The sequence below is a fragment of the Danio rerio genome, chromosome 3 (genome assembly GCF_052040795.2).
Source record: "Danio rerio strain M-AB ecotype USA chromosome 3, GRCz13ab, whole genome shotgun sequence".
Taxonomy (NCBI): Eukaryota; Metazoa; Chordata; class Actinopteri; order Cypriniformes; family Danionidae; genus Danio; species Danio rerio.
In genome coordinates, this window is record NC_141023.1 from 1652991 (window position 1) to 1670759 (window position 17769).

At 37.0% G+C, this 17769-nt stretch overlaps 2 long non-coding RNA genes across 2 annotated transcripts in view; one reads left to right on the forward strand and one right to left on the reverse strand.

Annotated features, from left to right (window-relative positions):
* Window positions 1-12525, forward strand: part of LOC147845369 (uncharacterized) — a 49382-nt gene extending 36857 nt beyond the window's left edge. Inside the window, exon 3 of the long non-coding RNA XR_015480328.1 lies at window positions 12505-12525. This is a non-coding gene — a long non-coding RNA (uncharacterized LOC147845369). The remainder of the gene's footprint in view (window positions 1-12504) is intronic.
* LOC141381079 (uncharacterized) overlaps window positions 713-17769 on the reverse strand; it is a 42880-nt gene continuing 25823 nt past the window's right edge. The window contains exons 2-3 of the long non-coding RNA XR_015480311.1: window positions 1480-2241; window positions 713-1429 (exon numbers count right to left, since the gene is read on the reverse strand). This is a non-coding gene — a long non-coding RNA (uncharacterized LOC141381079). The remainder of the gene's footprint in view (window positions 1430-1479; window positions 2242-17769) is intronic.

The following is a 17769-nucleotide window of genomic DNA, read 5'->3' on the forward strand; positions in this document are numbered from 1 at the left end:
AAAGATACATTTTTTTGGCAATTTATTAGTGTAGTTTTCTTAACTGTGATATTTAACAGCAATTTCTGAATGGATTCTGTCCCTCCTAACCTTTTTTTTGTAAGTGCATCAATTAAATAATCAAACAATTAGGCTGAAGAGTGATTAACAGTGGGAAATGAACAGCAGAATTAAACTAATATTCAGAATATTGTTTAAGTGAGCAGAGCCGGTCTCTGTGGTATAATGTGATGAACACTATAATACTGCCGTAATGTGCTGTGTGTGTGTGTGTGTGTGTGTAGGGTTGAGCGGGTCACAGCAGCGTCTGATGTGCAGATCACAGGCTCTCCATTAACCTCCTGATGGACAAGAGTCTGGGAGAGAGAGAGAAAGAGACCTGCCTGAGGGAGAGAGAGATGAGAGATGAGATTATCACATCACATTATTACAATTAGATAAAGTTTTACCAATAAAAAACTGAACACACTCCATGCACTCCGTCCTTGCACGAACGTAACAACAAAGCAGAACACAGCTCTTCTTCTACAACTTTAAGCAACTCATTTAAATAGTTTCTAACTTTAAAAGATCAAAAATTCATTCATGATTTTAAATACCTACTAATATTCTGGATTTGACAAGTTTTGAGGAAACACTTATTTGTGTTTTGTCCCGATAATTTTCTAGTGACATAAAGAGCCATTTCTACTTAAAATAAAAAAAATGATCAACTAAACAGAGAGAAAGATTTATTACAGTTATCTTATTTTTTTCAAAATTCATATATTATTATATATTACAATTTCCTACATGCCGGATTTAGACATAATTTCATATACAGTTGAAAATAATTACAAAACATAAACAAATGATTAAAAAATGTTTAAAAAGATCATCATACTATAGTAAAGTACTTCAATTAATCTGTGGTGATTCTACAGTTGCTATGGTAACACAACAACTATAGTTATTAATCTGTTGTGGTGATTCTACAGTTGCTATGGTAACACAACAACTATAGTAATTAATCAGTTGTGGTGATTCTACAGTTGCTATGGTAACACAACAACTATAGTAATTAATCTGTTGTGGTGATTCTACAGTTGCTATGGTAACACAACAACTATAGTAATTAATCTATTGTGGTGATTCTACAGTTGCTATGGTAACACAACAACTATAGTAATTAATCTGTTGTGGTGATTCTACAGTTGCTATGGTAACACAACAACTATAGTAAATAATCTGTTGTGGTGATTCTACAGTTGCTATGGTAACACAACAACTAAAGTAATTAATCTGTTGTGGTGATTCTACAGTTGCTATGGTAACACAACAACTATAGTAAATAATCTGTTGTGGTGATTCTACAGTTGCTATGGTAACACAACAACTATAGTAATTAATATGTTGTGGTGAATCTACAGTTGCTATAGTAACACAACAACTATAGTAATTAATCTATTTGTTGTGTTGCCGTATAAACTGTAGAATCACCACAACAAAGTAATTAATTAGTTATGGTGATTCTACAGTTGGTATGGTAACACAACAACTACAATAATTAATCTGTTGTGGTGATTCTACAGTTGCTATGGTAACACAACAACTACATTAATAATCTGTTGTGGTGATTCTACAGTTGCTATGGTAACACAACAACTACAGTAATATAAACAAATGACCCAATACTGCAGTTTTCTCCAGCTGTAGGGTATATTATACTGCAATACACCACAGTTTACTGTTATACTACAGTATTTATTAGTTTATCAGTTCACTACAGTTATTACAACAGTATACTGAAGTATTCATTAACAAAGAGCTGTAGACACTATAATATCTATAATACACTTGAATGTAGTATAATTCAACACACTATATAATATACTATACATTACTTCGCAGGTTTTGTCTGAATTTTCTAATGTAAGTTCTTGGTTAATAAGTCATTGAAATAAATTAAGTAGTCTACTACAATTTAAACATAAGTAAGAGAGAGAGGGAGGGAGGGAGGCAGAGAGAGAGAGAGATGATGAAACTGATAGTGCTGTATTGTGTGGGTCAGAAACAGAGGCTCATTGTCAGTCTTCTCTGCCCCCTGCACTGCTAATTATGTGCTGTTCCCCTCCGTTCGTCCATCTCTCCATCTCTCTCCTTCATCTCCATTCTCTCCAGCGCTGCTTCCTGTGGCTCCAGATCTCCTCGCTCTCCTTCTGTCCATATAATCCCGCATCTACAGCACTGCTCACTCCACAACTAATGCACAGAAAACATACAAAACACACTTTTAAAGGCACGGTCAGCTCACTAAATGAAAATTCACTCACTATTTACTCTTTTTCCACTTGTTTTAAAACTTTTATGAGTTGAACACAGAGACAGGTATTTTGAAGAATGCTAAAAACATGTAAACACTGACTATCAAATACTCTGGAAATCAATGGTTACAGGTTTACAGAGGTTAACAGAAGAAAGAAACTTTAACCGGTTTGAAACAAGTAAAGGGACAGTAAATGATGACAGAGCGTTCATTTGTGGGTGAACTGTGCCTTTAAGTATTTGGCTTTCTCTATTTGCAACATGTGTTATAAAAGACTGCTTCATAAAATGAGTTGTTTCTCCACTTCAGCAACACACACACACACACACACACACACACACACACACACACACACACACACACACACACACACACACACACACAGAACATAATACATCTATTACTCTCTGTGTCTACTACTCAGGACTTTGTTCTGTTTATATTCCATTTACACATATTTTTAGCACTTTACAACTGAAAATTGTTGACTGTATCTTACGATTTAAAAAAAGAGGCATAAAATATTTTCTATAAAAAACATTAATTCGAATAAGTCAACAAAATCAGCTCGAATTGAAAACCTGGTTTTACAGTTCGGTTCTAGAAAATCTGTGAATTTCTATCAGAAAGCGCAGTATTTCTACAACCCCACAGAGAAATCTGATTACAATACACATATTTTCAAAACATATTAGCTATATTTTTATATATTGTATATAATCATGTATGGTTATAAATGAACATATAATTAGCAAATATTTCCATTGATATCAGATTTCTACACAACACAACTAAACTGATCATCACCACAACACGACTAAACTGATCATCACCACAACACGACTAAACTGATCATCAACACAACACAACTAAACTGATCATCACCACAACACAACTAAACTGATCATAACCACAACATCACTAAACTGATCATCACCACAACATCACTAAACTGATCATCACCACAACACAACTAAACTGATCATCACCACAACACAACTAAACTGATCATCACCACAACACAACTAAACTGATCATCACCACAACATCACTAAACTGATCATAACCACAACACGACTAAACTGATCATCACCACAACATAACTAAACTGATCATAACCACAACACAACTAAACTGATCATCACCACAACACGACTAAACTGATCATCACCACAACACAACTAAACTGATCATCACCACAACATCACTAAACTGATCATAACCACAACACAACTAAACTGATCATCACCACAACACGACTAAACTGATCATCACCACAACACGACTAAACTGATCATCACCACAACACAACTAAACTGATCATCACCACAACACAACTAAACTGATCATCACCACAACACAACTAAACTGATCATCACCACAACACAACTAAACTGATCATCACCACAACACGACTAAACTGATCATCACCACAAGACGACTAAACTGATCATCACCACAACACGAAAAAACTGATCATCACTAAAACTAAACTGATCATCACCACAACACGACTAAACTGATCATCACCACAACACAACTAAACTGATCATCACCACAAGACGACTAAACTGATCATAACCACAGCACGACTAAACTGATCATCACCACAACACGACTAAACTGATCATCACCACAACACGACTAAACTGATCATCACCACAACACGACTAAACTGATCATCATCACAACACAACTAAACTGATCACCACCACAACACGACTAAACTGATCATCACCACAACACAGCTAAACAGATCATCGCCACAACACGACTAAACTGATCATCACCACAACACAACTTAACTGATCATCACCACAACACGACTAAACTGATCATCACCACAACACTACTTAACTGATCATCACCACAACACTACTTAACTGATCATCACCACAACACAACTTAACTGATCATCACCACAACACAACTAAACTGATCATAACCACAACACAACTAAACTGATCATAACCACAACACAACTAAACTGATCATCTTCACAACACAACTAAACTGATCATCACCACAACACAACTAAACTGATCATCACCACAACACAACTGAACTGATCATCACCACAACACAACTAAACTGATCATCACCACAACACAACTTAACTGATCATCACCACAACACAACTTAACTGATCATCACCACAACACGACTAAACTGATCATCACCACAACACAACTAAACTGATCATCACCACAACGCGACTAAACTGATCACCACCACAACACGACTAAACTGATCATCACCACAACACAACTAAACTGATCATCACCACAACACGACTAAACTGATCATCATCACAACACAACTTAACTGATCATCGCCACAACACAACTTAACTGATCATCTCCACAACACAACTTAACTGATCATCACCACAACACAACTAATCTGATCATCAACACAAAACAACTAAACTGATCATCACCACAACACAACTGAACTGATCATCACCACAACACAACTAATCTGATCATCAACACAACACAACTAAACTGATCATCACCACAACACAACTAAACTGATCATCACCACAACACGACTAAACTGATCATCACCACAACACGACTAAACTGATCATCAACACAACACAACTAAACTGATCATCACCACAACACAACTAAACTGATCATCACCACAACACAACTAAACTGATCATCACCACAACGCAACTTAACTGATCATCGCCACAACACAACTAAACTGATCATCACCACAACCTGACTAAACTAATCATCATCACAACACAACAAAACTGATCATCACCACAACACAACAAAACGGATCATCGCCACAACACAACTGAACTGATCATCACCACAACACGACTAAACTGATCATCACCACAACGCAACTTAACTGATCATCAACACAACACAACTAAACTGATCATCACCACAACACAACTTAACTGATCATCACCACAACCTGACTAAACTAATCATCATCACAACACAACAAAACTGATCATCACCACAACACAACAAAACGGATCATCGCCACAACACAACTGAACTGATCATCACCACAACACAACTAAACTGATCATCACCACAACGCAACTTAACTGATCATCGCCACAACACAACTTAACTGATCATCAACACAACACAACTAAACTGATCATCACCACAACACAACTTAACTGATCATCAACACAACACAACTAAACTGATCACCGCCACAACACAACTTAACTGATCATCTCCACAACACAACTTAACTGATCATCACCACAACGCGACTGAACTGATCATCACTACAACACAACTTAACTGATCATCACCACAACGCAACTAATCTGATCATCAACACAACACAACTAAACTGATCATCACCACAACACAACTGAACTGATCATCACCACAACACAACTAAACTGATCATCACCACAACACAACTTAACTGATCATCACCACAACACAACAAAACGGATCATCACCACAACACAACTGAACTGATCATCACCACAACACAACTAAACTGATCATCACCACAACACAACTTAACTGATCATCACCACAACACAACTAAACTGATCATCACCACAACATCACTAAACTGATCATAACCACAACACGACTAAACTGATCACCACCACAACACAACTTAACTGATCATCAACACAACACAACTAAACTGATCATCGCCACAACACAACTTAACTGATCATCACCACAACGCGACTGAACTGATCATCACTACAACACAACTTAACTGATCATCACCACAACCTGACTAAACTAATCATCATCACAACACAACAAAACTGATCATCACCACAACACAACAAAACGGATCATCACCACAACACAACAAAACTGATCATCACCACAACACAACTAAACTGATCATCAACACAACACAACTAAACTGATCATCACCACAACACAACTTAACTGATCATCACCACAACACGACTAAACTGATCACCACCACAACACGACTAAACTGATCATCACCACAACACGACTAAACTGATCATCACCACAACACAACTAAACTGATCATCCCCACAACACAACTTAACTGATCATCACCACAACATGACTAAACTGATAATCACCACAACACAACTAAACTGATCATCAGCACAACACAACTTAACTGATCATCACCACAACACAACTAAACTGATCATCAGCACAACACAACTAAACTGATCATCAGCACAACACAACTAAACTGATCATCAGCACAACACGACTAAACTGATCATCACCACAACACAACTAAACTGATCATCAGCACAACACAACTAAACTGATCATCAGCACAACACAACTAAACTGATCATCAGCACAACACGACTAAACTGATCATCACCACAACACAACTAAACTGATCATCAGCACAACACAACTAAACTGATCATCAGCACAACACGACTAAACTGATCATCACCACAACACGACTAAACTGATCATCACCACAACACAACTAAACTGATCATCAGCACAACACAACTAAACTGATCATCAGCACAACACGACTAAACTGATCATCACCACAACACAACTAAACTGATCATCACCACAACACAACTAAACTGATCATCACCACAACACAACTAAACTGATCATCAGCACAACACAACTAAACTGATCATCAGCACAACACAACTTAACTGATCATCACCACAACACGACTAAACTGATCATCACCACAACACAACTAAACTGATCATCAGCACAACACAACTTAACTGATCATCACCACAACACAACTAAACTGATCATCACCACAACACAACTAAACTGATCATCACCACAACACAACTAAACTGATCATCACCACAACACAACTAAACTGATCATCACCACAACACAACTAAAGTGTGCACTAACTAAACTAAAGATACCTTTAACTGGGACTTAAGTACACTCAGTGCACAAATGATCTTCTTCTTTTGTGTTTATGTCTTGTTTTCCGGTACAAATATCTAAGCATTTATAATTACTTAAGAAGACAATTTATTGCAAAAGTAAAAAATACTGCCAAAAATCCAGAGTTTATTTCAAAAAGCACAATTCTCTGTCATAGAGTGAATAAATTACCATACACATATACAAACCTATACACATTATAAGAGATAAACACAACATACACATATTTTGACACACAAACATATACAAAAATACACAGACAAACAAACATACACGCAAATACACACTCTCTCCCTGATCTAAATACATGTGTATCGTCATCTCTGAGCTCTGAAGTGTGTGTGTGTGTGTTTGCTTCAGTCTTTTGTAAGGTTTCAGAGACAGTAGTGCTGTAAATCCCTTAAGCTAAAAAATGAAGTCAAACGCTGAAGTTGACAGAGCAAATGTGACCTTCATGCAATGCTCTCAGACACTTCTCTACTTCTCAGACCCATCTAGACTTTATTTACAATTAATCTTACATTCATATCAAACATGATTAGCTGAAAATTAGTTGTTTTGACCCACTAAAAATGTAAAATATTTAATAATTAAAAACTAAATAAATAAATAAAAAATATACATATACTTTCAGAATAAGTTTAGTTGTCTGTAAAATGTGGTAAAAGTTACTGCTAAATGTGTTCATGATTAATTAGAATACACTTTTATTATTTTATTTTATTATGCACTTATGATATACTTATAACAATGTATTAATATCAACACATATTAAAGGATGTTCAATTTGAGTGTATTAAGTACTTTAAAATATATACAAGTTTATAAATGTACAATAATACACATGAGAGGCACAGTGGCGCAATGGGTAGAAATGTCGCTGGTTCCAGTAAAGGTCACTGGTTCCAGTCCAGTCAATTTGGCATTTCTGTGTGGAGTTTGCATATTCTCTCCGGTTTCCCTCACAGTCCAAACACATGCGCTATAGGGGAATTGATAAACTAAATTGGCTGTAGTGTATGAGTGTGAATGAGAGTGTATGGGTGCCTCCCAGTGATGGGTTGCAGCTGGAAGGGCATCCGCTGCATAACATAAAATAAATAAATGTAGAAACACAACAGAAGTGCTGAAACTTTAACCAGATTTTAAAATTTGATAAATGTAGAAAGGAGGAATAAAATCAAGAGTATTTCAGGGATGTTAGAATAATGAGATATGAGGAGTCGTTCATCTCAAACTGCACTAGGGTTGTAACAATATACCGGTATGACGGTTTACCACGATTTGAACGTGCACGATTATCATACCATGAACAATTGCATATCAACGGTTTTAACCCTTAAAGACCGAGACAGCCGCCCGCGGCTAAAAATAAGTATTGCTCTTAAATGTTTAATAACTTTTGATCCGCTGATCCGATTCATACAATTCAAAGATTGGCATAAAGAAGAGAATCTCAGCTTTCCAGTGCTGTATCACATAACATTCGCGGACTTTCAGAGGCTCCGGAATCAGTGCGGTTACGTCATCAACATTTGACAACGCTGATTTGACAAAGAAACGCTCGTCACTGTGTCTCCGGACAAATCAGACATGATACATTGATGCATTGTCCCTCCTCCATGCCCAGATTGGTTCAAGCTCGCTATATCACAACCAATAAGCATAGGTTTCGCTTTTGTTTGTGGACCAAGCTTTTTGAACAACACGGAATGAGAGAAAGGCATACATTTATGCGCGGCTAAATAAAACGCAAAAAAAAAAGTTTTGCATGAAATAATTCTTATACTAAGTACTTTTGCATGCACAGCAGCACAGAAACATGACAAAACAGTGGCACAGCAAAGACGAACTGCTGCTCTTGCTGTTTTCAAAAGACGCAAATGAAGATGCAGCTGTTTGTCTGCATTGCAGACAACCATATCCAAATCCATATCCACAGACAACCATATCCATGCTGGCACATAAAACCTGAGGATGTTCCATATTGAATCTAGTTTCGTTATGTAACTATTTATAGTATAGTAAATATTTATATCTATTTCTTACTGAGGATTTGCACCATGTTTATTTGGACTTTATTTGGACTTTGACACATTATTTATTATTTTCTTATTTTTATTTGTTCATTGTAAGTGGTGTTGTTTATAGTAACTAAAAATATATTATTTGGAAAAAGTCAAATTTGCTTCACTGTTCTATTATTTTGTAACATTTGTAACATACCGTATACCGCGAAACCATCAAACCGTGGTATTGTTTTAGACGATTATCATACCGTGAATAATTCATACCGTTACAACCCTAAACTGCACATTTCACAGCACTAAAGCAGTTTGTTATGAAGCGCTCCTGTCTTTGTGTGTGTGTGTGTGTGTGTGTGTGTGTCGGAGTGATTTCTCATCCTCTCTGTCTTTCATCTCTCTCTCTCTCTCTCTTTCATCTGTCCATCCGTCCTCCACAACGGCTCCTTTCATTCGCTGGCTCCGCCTCTTCACCGCTGTAATTCAATGTTCCCAGAAAAACACATGATTGGAAAGTCAGTCACTCCTTACTGCCACACACACACTCTTCCTCAGAGTCTTCCTCAGCACACACACACACACACACACACACACACTTCCAGATTCTTCCTCTGTACACACACTATTCCTCACAGCCCTCAGATTCTGTCAACACACACACACACACACTCTTCCTTAGAGTCTTCCTCAAAACACTCAGTTGCTTAGTCTTCCTCAACACATATGATGATGATGTGCAGTATTTTTGCTAAAACATAATATTAAGTAGGGGGCGGGGTTTTATTTTGGTATGATGATGTATTCTAGCTGAAACTGAATATTGAGTAGAGGGGCGTGGTTTAATTTGGTATGATGATGTATTCTACCTGAAACTGAATATTGAGTAGGGGGCGGGGTTTAAATTGCTATGCTGTATTCTGGCTTAAACTGAATATTGAGTAGGGGGCGGGGTTTAATTTAGTATGATGATGCATTCTAGCTGAAACTGAATATTGAGTAGGGGTCGGGGTTTAATTTAGTATGATGATGCACTCCAGCTCAAACTGAATATTGAGTAGGGGGTGGGGTTTAATTTAGTATGATGATGTATTCTATCGGAAACTGAATATTGAGTAGGGGGCGGGGTTTAAATTGCTATGCTGTATTCTGGCTTAAACTGAATATTGAGTAGGGGGCGGGGTTTAATTTAGTATGATGATGCATTCTAGCTGAAACTGAATATTGAGTAGGGGTCGGGGTTTAATTTAGTATGATGATGCACTCCAGCTCAAACTGAATATTGAGTAGGGGGTGGGGTTTAATTTGGTACGATGATCCATTTCAGCTGAAGCTGAATATTGAGTTTGAGGGCGTGATTTAATTTGGTATGATAATGTGTTCTAGCTGAAACTGAATATTGAGAAGGGGGCAGAGTTTAATTTGGTATGACGATGTATTTCCAGCTGAAACTGAATATTGAGTAGGGGCGGGTTGTATTGTGGTATGATGAATTTCCTACTGAAACTAAATACTAAGTAGTGGGCGGGGTTTTATTTCAGTATGATGATGTATTTTTACTGAAACTGAATATTGAGTAGGGGGTGGGGTTTAATTTGGTATGATGATGCATTTCCAGCTGCAGCTGAATATTAGGTATGAGGGCGGGGTTTAATTTGGTATGATAATGTATTCCAGCTAAAACTGAATATTAAGTAGGGGGCGGGGTTTAATTTGGTATGATGATGTATTCTAACAGAAAATGAATATTGAGTATGAGGGCGGGGTTTAACTTAGTATGAAGATGTAATCTAGCCTAAACTGAATATTGTTTAGGGGGCGGGGTTTATTTTAGAATGATAATGTATTTTTGCTGAAACTGAATATTGAGAAGGGGGCGGGGTTTAATTTGGTATGATGATATATTTCTAACTAAAACTAAATATTGAGTAGGGGGGTGGGTCTTATTCTAGAGCTCCACCTGTCATCTTTCCCTCACAGCAAACTAACAGTTTGAAATCTAAGCATAAAGTATATCTAAGCATATTTTGGCCAAATCAGACAAGGGTGAGCTAGCAGAGATGTGTGAACTTAGGCTTTAATGAACAATCCATCACACGTCGCAAAAAATAGAATCTGTTTTCAAAATAGAAACGCTGCAGATTGTTAGGACAAAAACTCCTTTAAGCATGAAAAAGACAGCTATTATTGTGTGTCAGAGTGTCACTTGTAAGGGCCCAGTGTTATGAACAGATGAACCACATCATTAGACTCACTGATGGCAAAACTGTTGTGGGTTTTATAAACAAAGAGACCAATTAAACAGAGAGAAACCTCACTGTGAACAGGCCGGATGTGGATACAAATGGTAAATACAAAGATAAACATTTGTATTTACACAATATATATGTATGTGTGCTGTGCATTTTTATTATGTATCTTTCTATATAATATAGTTATCTAGATAATAAAGTTGACGATAACTAAGTTGACAATAACATAGTTGACGATAATATAGTTGACGATAACAAAGTTGACAGTAAAGGAGTTGACAAAACAGAGTTGACAATAACAGAGTTGACAATAATAAAGTTGACGATAATAAAGTTGACAATAACAAAGTTGACGATAACAGAGTTGACAGTAAAGGAGTTGACAAAAACAGAGTTGACGATAACAGAGTTGACAATAATAAAGTTGACGATAATAAAGTTGACAATAACAAAGTTGACGATAACAGAGTTGACAGTAAAGGAGTTGACAAAAACAGAGTTGACGATAACAGAGTTGACAATAATAAAGTTGACGATAATAAAGTTGACAATAACAAAGTTGACGATAACAAAATTGAAGATAATAAAGTTGACGGTAAAGGAGTTGACTATAACAGAGTTGGTGATAATAAAGTTGACAATAACAAAGTTGACAATAACATTGTTGATGATAACAGAATTGACAGTAAAGGAGTTGACAATAACAGATTTGACGTTAACAAAATTGACGATAATAAAGTTGACAGTAAAGGAGTTGACTATAACAGAGCTGGTGATAATAAAGTTGACGATAACATAGATGATGGTAAAGGAGTTACCATCAGAGTTGGCGGTAAAGGAGTTGATGATAATATGGTTGACGATAACAGAGATGACGATAAAAGAGTTGACGATGAAACTGTGGTCACACTAGAGTTTGATCTTGCGAAATTTGTGTTCATGCTGCGAAAAGGGGTGGGATTAAACAAGATGATTAGACATTTAAAAAAGCGAGTGATTGGTCCATGTTTTAATTTATGTCCAGAGAGGACATGTTTTGAGCCTCGATTTGTCTCACGCAGTCAAGTGATGCGATTTTGCAGGTCAGAGTTCACCAAGCCTGAACTTTCCAACGCAGCAATCTGCGAAACGATGCACGACCTTGCGTTTCCAGTATAATGCATTCGCGTGCGTATAAATGGAAGTCTATGGGGAGAAAAGTCCAGTGTGACCGCATCTTGACAGAGTTGACGATAATAAAGTTGACAATAACAGTTGATGGTAACAGTTGACGATAACAGAGTTGACGGTAACAGTTGACTATAATACACTTGACGATAACAGAATTGACGGTAACAGAGTTGATGATAACTGTCAGGTGTCTGTGTTGTTGTTCCATGTCCTCTGTGTTTATGTCATGTGATCTTCCCTCATGTTTCCATGCTCCATGTGTGTTTGTTTGTATCATGTGGCCCCTTTATTCTTGTTCCCACAGTTTGTTAATGTTTCATGAGTTTCACCTGCGTCTCTCCCCTGTATGTAATCAGTTTAATCCTGTCTCTTGCATTTATAGTCCTGAGTTTGTTTAGTTCGTGGTCCGTTGTTACACGTCCTACCAAGTTGTCTTCACCCCATGATTCCTCTGTGTCGATGTTCCAGTGTTTCCAGTGAATGCTTTGTAAATAAATATGTGTTTTGATAATTCCTGCGATCCTGTGCCTTTGTGAGAGAGCAGTTGTGACAATAACAGAGTTGACGGTAACAGAGTTGAGGATAAAGGAGTTGACGGTAACAGAGTTGACGATAACAGAGTTGATGGTAAAGGAGTTGATGGTAAAAGAGTTGATGAAAACAGAGTTGATGGTAAAGGAGTTGACGTAACAGAGTTGATGATAACAGAGTTGATGATAACAGAGTTGATGGTAAAGGAGTTGATGGTAACAGAGTTGATGAAAACAGAGTTGATGGTAAAGGAGTTGACGTAACAGAGTTGATGGTAACAAAGTTGATGATAACAGAGTTGATGAAAACAGAGTTGATGGTAAAGGAGTTGACGGTAACAGAGTTGATGACAACAGAGTTGATGGTAAAGGAGTTGATGGTAACAGAGTTGATGATAACAGAGTTGATGGTAAAGGAGTTGATGGTAACAGAGTTGATGATAACAGAGTTGATGGTAAAGGAGTTGATGGTAACAGAGTTGATGATAACAGAGTTGATGATAACAGAGTTGATGAAAACAGAGTTGATGGTAAAGGAGTTGATGGTAACAGAGTTGATGATAACAGAGTTGATGGTAAAGGAGTTGATGGTAACAGAGTTGATGATAACAGAGTTGATGGTAAAGGAGTTGATGGTAACAGAGTTGATGATAACAGAGTTGATGGTAAAGGAGTTGATGGTAACAGAGTTGATGATAACAGAGTTGATGATAACAGAGTTGATGGTAAAGGAGTTGATGGTAACAGAGTTGATGATAACAGAGTTGATGGTAAAGGAGTTGATGGTAACAGAGTTGATGATAACAGAGTTGATGGTAAAGGAGTTGATGGTAACAGAGTTGATGATAACAGAGTTGATGGTAAAGGAGTTGATGGTAACAGAGTTGATGATAACAGAGTTGATGGTAAAGGAGTTGATGGTAACAGAGTTGATGATAACAGAGGTGATGGTAAAGGAGTTGATGGTAACAGAGGTGATGGTAAAGGAGTTGACGTAACAGAGTTGATGGTAAAGGAGTGAACGGTAATGGTGTTGACAGTAATAGAGTTGAGGATAAAGGAGTTGACGGTAACACAGTTGATAATAACAGAGTTGATGGTAAAGGAGTTGATGATAACAGTTGATAGTAAAGGAGTTGATGATAACAGAGTTGATGATAACAGAGTTGATGGTAACAGAGTTGATGATAACAGAGTTGATGATAACAGAGTTGATGGTAAAGGAGTTGACGGTAACAGAGTTGATGATAACAGAGTTGATGGTAAAGGAGTTGATGGTAACAGAGTTGATGATAACAGAGTTGATGGTAACAGAGTTGAGGATAAAGGAGTTGACGGTAACAGAGTTGATGGTAAAGGAGTGAACGGTAATGGTGTTGACAGTAATAGAGTTGAGGATAAAGGAGTTGACGGTAACAGAGTTGATGATAACAGAGTTGATGGTAAAGGAGTTGATGGTAACAGAGTTGACGATAACAGAGTTGATGGTAAAGGAGTTGATGGTAAAAGAGTTGATGAAAACAGAGTTGATGGTAAAGGAGTTGACGGTAACAGAGTTGATGATAACAGAGTTGATGGTAAAGGAGTTGATGGTAACAGAGTTGATGAAAACAGAGTTGATGGTAAAGGAGTTGACGTAACAGAGTTGATGATAACAGAGTTGATGATAACAGAGTTGATGGTAAAGGAGTTGATGGTAACAGAGTTGATGATAACAGAGTTGATGGTAAAGGAGTTGATGGTAACAGAGTTGATGATAACAGAGTTGATGAAAACAGAGTTGATGGTAAAGGAGTTGACGTAACAGAGTTGATGATAACAGAGTTGATGATAACAGAGTTGATGGTAAAGGAGTTGATGGTAACAGAGTTGATGAAAACAGAGTTGATGGTAAAGGAGTTGACGTAACAGAGTTGATGATAACAGAGTTGATGATAACAGAGTTGATGGTAAAGGAGTTGATGGTAACAGAGTTGATGATAACAGAGTTGATGGTAAAGGAGTTGATGGTAACAGAGTTGATGATAACAGAGTTGATGGTAAAGGAGTTGACGGTAACAGAGTTGATGATAACAGAGTTGATGGTAACAGAGTTGATGATAACAGAGTTGATGGTAAAGGAGTTGATGGTAACAGAGTTGATGATAACAGAGTTGATGGTAAAGGAGTTGATGGTAACAAAGTTGATGATAACAGAGGTGATGGTAAAGGAGTTGATGGTAACAGAGTTGATGGTAAAGGAGTTGATGGTAACAGAGTTGATGATAACAGAGGTGATGGTAAAGGAGTTGATGGTAACAGAGGTGATGGTAAAGGAGTTGATGGTAACAGAGGTGATGGTAAAGGAGTTGACGTAACAGAGTTGATGGTAAAGGAGTGAACGGTAATGGTGTTGACAGTAATAGAGTTGAGGATAAAGGAGTTGACGGTAACACAGTTGATAATAACAGAGTTGATGGTAAAGGAGTTGATGATTACAGAGTTGACGATAACATGAAAACAAATGTAAATTAGACTTAATTTTTGATGATAATTGAAGCTGAATGTAATATACAAAAGGCAGAGACAGACAAAAACGGTGATAGTTGAGTTTTTAAGTTCATATTTTCAAGACAAAATGTCCCTAAATACACATACAAACATTATTTTTAGAGAGTTTGTGGTATTATTAAAAACTCTTTCATTAAAGGTTTTGTTTTTTAAAAAAAAAGGTTTATATTGCAAAATGTTCCTGCAAAACCATGTATCACATAACATCAGAAATTTAAGATTGCACTAACCTTATAAACATAAAAATAAAAACGCTTTATTTTTACTAATTGTATTTCCTAAAGGCTGACTATTCTCTGCCACAGAGAAATGCTTCGCTGTATTTCCTATTATCTATTTCTTCTGGAAAACATCTTGTTTCTTTTAGTTTAGTCTGATAATCATTTAGTAAATGTGAAACTGCTGTGGTCAATATTATTAGCTCCCTTAAGATATTACTTTATCTCAATTGTCTCCAGAACAAACCACTGTTGTCCAATAATCACCCTAATGTGCCTAATTACCCTAGTGAAGCCTTTAAATGTCACTGTAAGCTGTATAGAAGTGGCTTGAAGAATATCTAGTCAAATATTTTGTGCTGTCATCATGGCAAAGATAAAATAAATCAGTTATTAGAGATGAGTTATTAAAACTATTATGATTAAAATGTGGTGCAATATCTTCTATTCGTTAAACAGCACTTGGGAAATATTGAACAAGAATTAGAATTTCACAGAAGGGTGCATCATTTTGTCTCCATCTGTGTAGAAAATCTCTTTTCCCATTTAATTTGCCTCGTCTATGACCCATTTGTTGACAGCAGAGCCAACGCACAGAATAATGAAGAGAGAATCAGAATATACACGTGGTTTGTTGTTAGTGTTTGGCTGGACGAGAGGAGTATGCACTAAAGCAGCAGGTAGACAATGAAGAGAGCTGAAGATGAGGAAGAGGAAGACTCAGTTAAAGTGTTTATTCATCTGTAAATGAGGAACACAAAGGCTCTGGTCTGCTTGAGCGACCCGAACGCAGACCCACTGAATCTGAGACGCTCACAAGAACACAGATCGAGTTTCTCACTCGCTCGAGCACTCGCAGAAATCTCTCGTTTTCCTACAACTCAAGCTGTTTAAAACTTATCTCTATTCATTTTTAATCATATTTTTTAATGGTTAATCTATTTCTGTAATTCAGAAGTGCACTCTAAAAACTGCTGGGTTGTCTTTAGCCAGTGTTGGGTTTAATATAGACAAACCTGATGTTGGGTAAATTTTATTTTTTACAAGGTTTGTTGTAATCATGCCACTTCAAATTAATTTTTTGACCCAATGGTTGGGTTCGTCCACATTTACCCCAATGTTAAGTTAAAACAACCCAACATATTTAGAGTGCAACTGCCTGAAATCATGCATTGAAATCAGTTGAATGAATGAAATCGATTGCATTAACCATTTTCCCTCGAAATCCATTTCATACTCTCAAATGAACAACGCTATCATTTGTAAAATATGAACCAATCACAATGGTTGGGTTAAAACAAATGTAAAACGTAGAGGCATCACTAACAACACCCTAGCAACCACTAATATCACCCTAGATCCACTCAGAAAACCATAGCAACAGTATCAACCCCAACTACAGCAACTATTTTGAAAACCCTAGCAACCCCTAATGACACTCTAGAACCATTCTTAAGAACCAACCAAACAATAGGACATGAGCAACTACACAGAAAATCCCAGCAACCAATCAGAAGTCTCTAGCAACCACTGAAATCACTTTACTACCGCTGAAAAGGTCAAAATAACCAATCAGCAGGCTCTAGCAACCTGTAAAATCGCCATAGTACCACTCAGAAGACCCTAGCAACACAACCAACCCCACAGAAACCACTCAGAAATCCCTAGCAACAACTTTTATCAGCAACTACTTTGAAAACCCTAGCAACCACTAATGATACCCTAAAACCACTCAAAAAACCCTAGCAACATTTGCAAACCCAGAGAAATCCCTAGCAACAACTTATATCACCTCAGCAACTATTTTGAAAAACCTAGCTACCAC